Below are 7,434 nucleotides of genomic sequence, written 5' to 3' on the forward strand. Positions count from 1 at the left end.
ACTCTCACTCACTCTCACTCACTCTCACACACACTCTCACACACACTCTCACTCTCACACTCACACACTCACTCACTCACATTCACTCACTCTCTCACACTCACACACTCTCACACTCTCACTCTCTCACACTCTCACACTCTCTCACTCTCACACTCACTGACTCTCACACTCACTCTCACACTCTCACACGCTCACGCTCACTCACTCACTCTCACTCTCACTCTCACTCTCACTCTCACTCTCACTCTCACTCTCACTCTCACTCTCACTCTCACTCTCACTCTCACTCTCACTCTCACTCTCACTCTCACTCTCACTCTCACTCTCACTCTCACTCTCACTCTCACTCTCACTCTCACTCTCACTCTCACTCTCACTCTCACTCTCACTCTCACTCTCACTCTCACTCTCACTCTCACTCTCACTCTCACTCTCACTCTCACTCTCACTCTCACTCTCACTCTCACTCTCACTCTCACTCTCACTCTCACTCTCACTCTCACTCTCACTCTCACTCTCACTCTCACTCTCACTCTCACTCTCACTCTCACTCTCACTCTCACTCTCACTCTCACTCTCACTCTCACTCTCACTCTCACTCTCACTCTCACTCTCACTCTCACTCTCACTCTCACTCTCACTCTCACTCTCACTCTCACTCTCACTCTCACTCTCACTCTCACTCTCACTCTCACTCTCACTCTCACTCTCACTCTCACTCTCACTCTCACTCTCACTCTCACTCTCACTCTCACTCTCACTCTCACTCTCACTCTCACTCTCACTCTCACTCTCACTCTCACTCTCACTCTCACTCTCACTCTCACTCTCACTCTCACTCTCACTCTCACTCTCACTCTCACTCTCACTCTCACTCTCACTCTCACTCTCACTCTCACTCTCACTCTCACTCTCACTCTCACTCTCACTCTCACTCTCACTCTCACTCTCACTCTCACTCTCACTCTCACTCTCACTCTCACTCTCACTCTCACTCTCACTCTCACTCTCACTCTCACTCTCACTCTCACTCTCACTCTCACTCTCACTCTCACTCTCACTCTCACTCTCACTCTCACTCTCACTCTCACTCTCACTCTCACTCTCACTCTCACTCTCACTCTCACTCTCACTCTCACTCTCACTCTCACTCTCACTCTCACTCTCACTCTCACTCTCACTCTCACTCTCACTCTCACTCTCACTCTCACTCTCACTCTCACTCTCACTCTCACTCTCACTCTCACTCTCACTCTCACTCTCACTCTCACTCTCACTCTCACTCTCACTCTCACTCTCACTCTCACTCTCACTCTCACTCTCACTCTCACTCTCACTCTCACTCTCACTCTCACTCTCACTCTCACTCTCACTCTCACTCTCACTCTCACTCTCACTCTCACTCTCACTCTCACTCTCACTCTCACTCTCACTCTCACTCTCACTCTCACTCTCACTCTCACTCTCACTCTCACTCTCACTCTCACTCTCACTCTCACTCTCACTCTCACTCTCACTCTCACTCTCACTCTCACTCTCACTCTCACTCTCACTCTCACTCTCACTCTCACTCTCACTCTCACTCTCACTCTCACTCTCACTCTCACTCTCACTCTCACTCTCACTCTCACTCTCACTCTCACTCTCACTCTCACTCTCACTCTCACTCTCACTCTCACTCTCACTCTCACTCTCACTCTCACTCTCACTCTCACTCTCACTCTCACTCTCACTCTCACTCTCACTCTCACTCTCACTCTCACTCTCACTCTCACTCTCACTCTCACTCTCACTCTCACTCTCACTCTCACTCTCACTCTCACTCTCACTCTCACTCTCACTCTCACTCTCACTCTCACTCTCACTCTCACTCTCACTCTCACTCTCACTCTCACTCTCACTCTCACTCTCACTCTCACTCTCACTCTCACTCTCACTCTCACTCTCACTCTCACTCTCACTCTCACTCTCACTCTCACTCTCACTCTCACTCTCACTCTCACTCTCACTCTCACTCTCACTCTCACTCTCACTCTCACTCTCACTCTCACTCTCACTCTCACTCTCACTCTCACTCTCACTCTCACTCTCACTCTCACTCTCACTCTCACTCTCACTCTCACTCTCACTCTCACTCTCACTCTCACTCTCACTCTCACTCTCACTCTCACTCTCACTCTCACTCTCACTCTCACTCTCACTCTCACTCTCACTCTCACTCTCACTCTCACTCTCACTCTCACTCTCACTCTCACTCTCACTCTCACTCTCACTCTCACTCTCACTCTCACTCTCACTCTCACTCTCACTCTCACTCTCACTCTCACTCTCACTCTCACTCTCACTCTCACTCTCACTCTCACTCTCACTCTCACTCTCACTCTCACTCTCACTCTCACTCTCACTCTCACTCTCACTCTCACTCTCACTCTCACTCTCACTCTCACTCTCACTCTCACTCTCACTCTCACTCTCACTCTCACTCTCACTCTCACTCTCACTCTCACTCTCACTCTCACTCTCACTCTCACTCTCACTCTCACTCTCACTCTCACTCTCACTCTCACTCTCACTCTCACTCTCACTCTCACTCTCACTCTCACTCTCACTCTCACTCTCACTCTCACTCTCACTCTCACTCTCACTCTCACTCTCACTCTCACTCTCACTCTCACTCTCACTCTCACTCTCACTCTCACTCTCACTCTCACTCTCACTCTCACTCTCACTCTCACTCTCACTCTCACTCTCACTCTCACTCTCACTCTCACTCTCACTCTCACTCTCACTCTCACTCTCACTCTCACTCTCACTCTCACTCTCACTCTCACTCTCACTCTCACTCTCACTCTCACTCTCACTCTCACTCTCACTCTCACTCTCACTCTCACTCTCACTCTCACTCTCACTCTCACTCTCACTCTCACTCTCACTCTCACTCTCACTCTCACTCTCACTCTCACTCTCACTCTCACTCTCACTCTCACTCTCACTCTCACTCTCACTCTCACTCTCACTCTCACTCTCACTCTCACTCTCACTCTCACTCTCACTCTCACTCTCACTCTCACTCTCACTCTCACTCTCACTCTCACTCTCACTCTCACTCTCACTCTCACTCTCACTCTCACTCTCACTCTCACTCTCACTCTCACTCTCACTCTCACTCTCACTCTCACTCTCACTCTCACTCTCACTCTCACTCTCACTCTCACTCTCACTCTCACTCTCACTCTCACACTCACTCACACTCTCACACTCACTCTCACACTCACTCTCACACTCTCACTCACTCACACTCACTCACTCTCTCACTTTCACTCACACACTCTCTCACTCTCACACTCTCACTCTCACACTCTCACACTCACTCACTCACTCTCACTCACACACTCTCTCACTCTCACTCACACACTCTCTCACTCTCACTCACACACTCTCTCACTCTCACTCACACACTCTCTCACTCTCACTCACACACTCTCTCACTCTCACTCACACACTCTCTCACTCTCACTCACACACTCTCTCACTCTCACTCACACACTCTCTCACTCTCACTCACACACTCTCTCACTCTCACTCACACACTCTCTCACTCTCACTCACACACTCTCTCACTCTCACTCACACACTCTCTCACTCTCACTCACACACTCTCTCACTCTCACTCACACACTCTCTCACTCTCACTCACACACTCTCTCACTCTCACTCACACACTCTCTCACTCTCACTCACACACTCTCTCACTCTCACTCACACACTCTCTCACTCTCACTCACACACTCTCTCACTCTCACTCACACACTCTCTCACTCTCACTCACACACTCTCTCACTCTCACTCACACACTCTCTCACTCTCACTCACACACTCTCTCACTCTCACTCACACACTCTCTCACTCTCACTCACACACTCTCTCACTCTCACTCACACACTCTCTCACTCTCACTCACACACTCTCTCACTCTCACTCACACACTCTCTCACTCTCACACTCTCACTCACTCACACACACACTCTCACACTCACTCTCACACTCACTCTCACACTATCACTCTCACACTCTCACTCTCACGCTCACACTCTCACGCTCACTCACTCTCACACTCTCACACGCTCACTCACTCACTCACTCTCACTCACTCACTCTCACACACACTCACTCTCACACTCTCACACTCACTCTCACACTCACTCACAGTCTCACACTCACTCACACTCACTCTCACACTCACTCTCACACTCACTCACACTCTCACACTACACTCTCACTCACACTCGCTCACGCTCACTCGCTCACTCACACTCGCTCACTCACTCTCACACTCACTCTCACACTCACTCTCACTCTCACACTCACTCTCACACACACACTCACTCACACACACTCACACTCATCTCACTCACACTGGCTCACGCTCACTCGCTCACTCTCACACTCACTCTCACTCTCACACTCACTCTCACTCTCACACTCACTCTCACCCTCACTCTCACCCTCACACACACACTCTCACACACACTCTCACACACTCACACTCTCACTCACACTGGCTCACGCTCACTCGCTCACTCTCACACTCACTCTCACTCTCACACTCACTCTCACTCTCACACTCACTCTCACCCTCACTCTCACCCTCACACACACACTCTCACACACACTCTCACACACTCACACTCTCACTCACACTGGCTCACGCTCACTCGCTCACTCTCACACTCACTCTCACTCTCACACTCACTCTCACTCTCACACTCACTCTCACCCTCACTCTCACCCTCACACACACACTCTCACACACACTCTCACACACTCACACTCTCACTCACACTGGCTCACGCTCACTCGCTCACTCTCACACTCACTCTCACTCTCACACTCACTCTCACTCTCACACTCACTCTCACCCTCACTCTCACCCTCACACACACACTCTCACACACTCACACTCTCACTCACTCTCACTCTCACACACACTCTCACTCTCACTCTCACACTCACTCTCACACTCACTCTCTCACACTCACTCACTCACACTCACTCACTCACTCACTCTCACACTCACTCTCTCACACTCACTCACTCACACTCACTCACTCACTCACTCTCACACTCACTCTCTCACACTCACTCACTCACACTCACTCACTCACTCACTCTCACACTCACTCTCTCACACTCACTCACTCACACTCACTCACTCACTCACTCTCACACTCACTCTCTCACACTCACTCACTCACACTCACTCACTCACTCACTCTCACACTCACTCTCTCACACTCACTCACTCACACTCACTCACTCACTCACTCTCACACTCACTCTCTCACACTCACTCACTCACACTCACTCACTCACTCACTCTCACACTCACTCTCTCACACTCACTCACTCACACTCACTCACTCACTCACTCTCACACTCACTCTCTCACACTCACTCACTCACACTCACTCACTCACTCACTCTCACACTCACTCTCTCACACTCACTCACTCACACTCACTCACTCACTCACTCTCACACTCACTCTCTCACACTCACTCACTCACACTCACTCACTCACTCACTCTCACACTCACTCTCTCACACTCACTCACTCACACTCACTCACTCACTCACTCTCACACTCACTCTCTCACACTCACTCACTCACACTCACTCACTCACTCACTCTCACACTCACTCTCTCACACTCACTCACTCACACTCACTCACTCACTCACTCTCACACTCACTCTCTCACACTCACTCACTCACACTCACTCACTCACTCACTCTCACACTCACTCTCTCACACTCACTCACTCACACTCACTCACTCACTCACTCTCACACTCACTCTCTCACACTCACTCACTCACACTCACTCACTCACTCACTCTCACACTCACTCTCTCACACTCACTCACTCACACTCACTCACTCACTCACTCTCACACTCACTCTCTCACACTCACTCACTCACACTCACTCACTCACTCACTCTCACACTCACTCTCTCACACTCACTCACTCACACTCACTCACTCACTCACTCTCACACTCACTCTCTCACACTCACTCACTCACACTCACTCACTCACTCACTCTCACACTCACTCTCTCACACTCACTCACTCACACTCACTCACTCACTCACTCTCACACTCACTCTCTCACACTCACTCACTCACACTCACTCACTCACTCACTCTCACACTCACTCTCTCACACTCACTCACTCACACTCACTCACTCACTCACTCTCACACTCACTCTCTCACACTCACTCACTCACACTCACTCACTCACTCACTCTCACACTCACTCTCTCACACTCACTCACTCACACTCACTCACTCACTCACTCTCACACTCACTCTCTCACACTCACTCACTCACACTCACTCACTCACTCACTCTCACACTCACTCTCTCACACTCACTCACTCACACTCACTCACTCACTCACTCTCACACTCACTCTCTCACACTCACTCACTCACACTCACTCACTCACTCACTCTCACACTCACTCTCTCACACTCACTCACTCACACTCACTCACTCACTCACTCTCACACTCACTCTCTCACACTCACTCACTCACACTCACTCACTCACTCACTCTCACACTCACTCTCTCACACTCACTCACTCACACTCACTCACTCACTCACTCTCACACTCACTCTCTCACACTCACTCACTCACACTCACTCACTCACTCACTCTCACACTCACTCTCTCACACTCACTCACTCACACTCACTCACTCACTCACTCTCACACTCACTCTCTCACACTCACTCACTCACACTCACTCACTCACTCACTCTCACACTCACTCTCTCACACTCACTCACTCACACTCACTCACTCACTCACTCTCACACTCACTCACTCTCACACACACTCTCTCACACCCACACTCGCTCTCTCACACTCACACTCTCACTCACTCTCACTCTCACTCTCACACTCACTCACTCTCACACTCACTCTCACACTCACTCTCACTCTCACTCTCACTCTCACACTCACTCTCTCACTCACTCTCACCCTCACACACACACTCTCACACACACACTCTCACACACTCACACTCTCACTCACTCTCATTCTCACTCACTCTCACTCTCACTCACTCTCACACACACTCTCACTCTTACTCTCACACTCACTCTTACTCTCACACTCACTATCACACTCACGCTCACACTCTCAGGCTCTCACGCTCACTCACTCTCACACTCTCACACGCTCACTCACTCTCACTCTCACTCTCACTCACTCACTCACTCACTCACTCACTCACCACACTCTCACACACTCACACTCTCACACACTCACACTCTCACTCACTCTCACTCTCACTCACTCTCACTCTCACACTCACACTTACACTCACACTCACTCACACACTCACTCTCT

The 7,434-nt window shown here is 50.4% G+C and overlaps 1 protein-coding gene across 2 annotated transcripts in view; it reads right to left on the minus strand.

Annotated features, from left to right (window-relative positions):
- slc9a1b (solute carrier family 9 member A1b) overlaps positions 1 to 7,434 on the minus strand; it is a 23,422-nt gene that overhangs the window by 2,194 nt on the left and 13,794 nt on the right. The window lies entirely within an intron of this gene.

This window comes from Sinocyclocheilus anshuiensis, unplaced genomic scaffold (assembly GCF_001515605.1).
Source record: "Sinocyclocheilus anshuiensis isolate Anshui unplaced genomic scaffold, SAMN03320099.WGS_v1.1 scaffold1456, whole genome shotgun sequence".
Classification (NCBI taxonomy): domain Eukaryota; kingdom Metazoa; phylum Chordata; class Actinopteri; order Cypriniformes; family Cyprinidae; genus Sinocyclocheilus; species Sinocyclocheilus anshuiensis.